Genomic DNA, 4,437 nt, shown 5'->3' with positions numbered 1-4,437 from the left:
TTCAAAAGAGGAGTATGTTCCAATTCAATCATAGTGAAAAATTGTGGACAATAATCGTTGGTAGTACAATGTCTAGATAAAACTTGTCCAAAATTAATGGGTCGAAGCATCACAAGCAAGGCATTCATTTCCTAAGGCGGGGCATGCATTTCTAGAAATGGGGTGTGCACTTCATGGGCTAAAATAAACTAAAAAATGGTGTGCTCAATATAGATGGATATATGTATACTGCAAGCCCAACATTTACAATAGATTAAACTTGCGTAAAATTTGGAAAGTATAGAATAATTGATCAAATTTCACATTAGATTAAATAAGTGAAAAATGTAACCAAAGAAAACCTTTCAATCGTAGGTCACAAGGCCATACATGAGATTGCCCCATATGTAATTTTAGAGTTGCATAACCAAAAGTTGTTTCTCCATTTCTATTAGCACCCACTTTATCAAATCATGTTTAACAAACATTATATTATTTGATCCGTTAGAAATGAGTTGCATTCAACCCTCATCACTCTCCCTCGATGAGAAAGTATGGGAATTCAATGTATATAATATCATAAAATATTTTGACATTCATAAACCTACATAATACATAAAATGATAAGAAGAGAAAAGAAATGACCATCAATTGAAGTTTCAATTGATAAGCAGGGTGAATTTTAGAGAAATAAATAAATATCAATATTAAAGTTTCAATTGGCAGATAGGGTGAATTTTAGAGAAAACAAATAATCATCAATATTAATGTTTCAATTGACAAAGAGGGTGAATTTTAGATTTTAGGTTTGGGATAATCTTCTTGGAGTGTGCGCTGGGTGATTTCCTCTTGTGCTTGCACTTGATAACCCCCCTTAGCCTCTCCATGAATATAACCCTTCTCCTCTGCCAGTGCACTTGAAACTTCTCTTGGAATTCATTGGACCAGAATGATTTGGGCCCCACTTTTTCATACTTTTTTTGCTCCTTTTCATCCTTTTGGTCCACAGAGTTTGCTTGACCTTATTTCATCTCGAATTCTCTAGCACTCTATCATCATGTTGCTATGGGGGTGAATTTAGCATCCTTTGAAGCCTAAATTCCCATTCCCTCTTATGGTTGGTCCATTGTGTCCCTCTTCTATGGACCCCGACACTGTTGATTTCCCTATTAAGCTGTACTATTTTCCTGTTAAGGATGTTTTGTAGAGCTACACCTCCATCCAAATTCAAAAATCATATAGGTATATGTAAATTAAATTATGAAGCCCAACATTTAAGCAAGGAGTTGGAGTGACTAAGGTGCCTTTAATATTCCTAGACTCAAGCTCATGACCATGAAATGATGGTCATCTATAATGCTTTATCACCATATGAAGTAGAAATTGTGTTCATTGAAAAGAGACAACAAAAGTTTGAATGTCAAAATAACTTAGCTAGTCTCTCAAACTCATCAAACATGTTCTCAGGGTTCTAGTGCAAGGATAGAAGAGGCCTTCATCAATCAAGAGATAGTGAAGCAAGGATAGAACGTAAATTCTCTAGAATAGATCATAGGAGATAACCTAATGGTAAATTTAGATCTAGAAGTGTAATAGATAATATTTTTTAGGTGTTTTGTAAAGTAAATTTCTCCTCAATAATACTTATGTCAGAATATCGTAATGGATTTAAATTCCCTAGAGCTCTTTATTTTGCATAAGGAGGGATGAAAGACACAAGAACAATTTTCTAATGTATAATGTTGAAAATTGCTAGGAAGTCAAACCACATCACATTTGTGAGTATATTTTATGCATGTAGAAATGTTAGCCTTGTGGATGAGGGTTGGAAATATTTTGTTTCCATGAGTTAATATTATCTAATCACACCCAAGCCAGAGCCCCATGCAAGCATGGTTAATCTTCTTGGTCATTTTGGACATTTGAATGTCATATAAAACACACACACACACACACACACATATATGCACTTAGAATGTTATGATTGTAGGGTATGCCATACATGAATTGAATAAGGAGGTAACCAAAAATCTTTTAATAAATGGAACATTCCACCTTAAAAACAAAAAAAATGTCATATTTATCGGTGTTCTCTTTGGATATTGCAACATAGGCCTAGTTGATTAGGGTTCCAAATATTTTGATCATATGGCTAAACTTTATATCATTACACCTATATTGGAATACTGTTGTTGTATGGTTGACCTCCCTGGCTAGGTGAGATGCTTGGACGATATAGAGTAAGAAGTAAAGAGGAGGATTTGTGCCATAAGAGAAAATTGAAGGGGAGTTACTTGGAAATTTTGTTAAATTTAGTCTCCATTGGGAGTTAAATAAAATGTTGTTAAATATTGTTAAATAAATGAAGTGCTTCTACATGCACTTTGATTTGGTTTCTTGTCCATCATCACATGGGTCAGTTTGGAATTATTTCACCAATAAAGTTAATTAGTGTTCTTATTTACAATAGAGATTATAAAGTCTTGTTATATATTAATTTTGTACCATTGAATCCCAATAGTATACCTATAGTACCACATCAACCAATGTGAGTTTTTAATTAGGGTATCAATTCAACATCAGAGATTCCCTTCCTACCAATGTCTATATATAGTAATGATGGAATACTTCTCTCACATTCAACCAAATGGATTCTATAAATATTTCATAACCGGACTAGGTTCCAATTTGATCATAATGGATAGTTGTGGACATAATCATTATTAGTAGGATGTCTAGATAAAACTTATCAAAATTTATTTTGTTGAAGAATCATAAGTAGCATGTTCATTTCTTGAGGTGGGGCATACACTTCCTGAGGAAAGACATCCATTTCCTAAAAAGGATCATGCATTTTTTAAGGTAGGGCGTGTAGTTCCTAAGGTGGAGTGTGCAGTTTCTGAGATATATGGTGTTCATTTCCTTAGCCAAAACAAACCAACAAATTGTGTGCTCAAATCACATCACATTTGTGAGTATCTTGTCTACATGTAGAATATGTTGATTATGTTTATTTGATCAATGTCCTAAGAGTTATAGTCTCCCACTTTTCCATTTTTATTTCTTGTTCATGATCCATAATTAGCTATTTTTTCTAGATTTTGGACTCCTTGAAATGAGGATTTATGGTTGAAGTCTTTGTGTCCAAAGTTTTGTGATAGTCACTTTACACCCAATGTCTTGTGTCACTCGTTTTGCACCGTTAATTTTGAAATCCTTGAAATGAGCATTTACCTCCAAATTTTACCTAACCAAACTTCGGTGGTATTGAATTTATGCCTAAAGTTTTGCAACGCTCATTTTTCACCACTTTTTCACTTAGTTATATTTCATAAGTGATAATTGGTAGCCTCATTTTTATCATCTTGTAAATTCTATGTTATCCTTCCAAACATTTGTTTACTATCTCAGTTTTCCCATCAGATTGAGGATGATACGATGAGCTATGAGCTAACTAAGTACCGAGACAAGAAAATAATTTTGTCTAAAAATTTCCAGTGAAAATGGGATCTCTGTTGCTTACAATAATCTTTGGGTTTCCATGTAGCTTTTGAATTGTTTCCATAAATGCAGTAGAAACTATACTGGCTTTAAATGGATGTGATAATGCACAAAAGTGTGCATACTTGTTAAGTCTGTCAACTACCACCATGATGATACTCTTTCCTTTAGACTTGGGTAAACCTGTGATAAAATCCATCGAAACCTCCTCCCAATGTTGGCTTGGAATGGATAAAGGTTGTAATAGACCTAGCGTATTAATTGTTTCAACTTTATTTTGTTGGCAAACCAAATATTATGCCACAAACTTTTGAATATCCGATTTAAGTCCCTCCCAAAAAAATTCCTTCTTAACCCTGTGGTAAGTTTTTAAAAATCTTGAGTGCCCTCCTAAGAGAGAAGTGTGCAATTCCATAAGAATCTTTTGTTTGAGTTAGGAATTCTTACATAGATATAAGCGATCTTTGTACCATAACAAATCATTTCTCCAGTTAAATGTATCAGATATATTGGAATCTTGTTGTAACTTTCGAATGAGTGCCCACACTTCTTCGTCATTCTTCCATTCCTCCCTTCCTTTGTTTATCCAATCTGGTTGGATAATAGAAATGGCACCCAACAATGCTTCCACATCCTCATCCTTTCTTGAGAGTGCATCTGCCACAACATTTTGCTTCCCTTTTTTGTAGATGATTTCAAAGTCATAACCCAACATCTTTGTGACCCATTTTTGTTGCTCTTCAGAGGATAATCTTTGTTCTAAAAAGTATTTAAGACTATCATGATCTGTTTTTACCTTGAAGTGTCTTCCCATTAGGTAGGGTCGCCATTTCTTAAGTGCATGTAGTATTTCTAACATTTCCTTCTCATAAATAGCTTTCTGTAAATACTTTCCCTTGATGGGACGACTTTCAAAAGAAATGGGTCTTTCATCTTGCATTAAAACAGCACCAATTC

The sequence above is a fragment of the Pinus tabuliformis genome, chromosome X (genome assembly GCF_031772625.1).
Source record: "Pinus tabuliformis cultivar Carrire ecotype Pingquan chromosome X, CPIR1, whole genome shotgun sequence".
Classification (NCBI taxonomy): Eukaryota; Viridiplantae; Streptophyta; class Pinopsida; order Pinales; family Pinaceae; genus Pinus; species Pinus tabuliformis.
The sequence above is the reverse complement of the archived record's forward strand: the minus strand, read 5'-3'. Positions refer to the sequence as shown.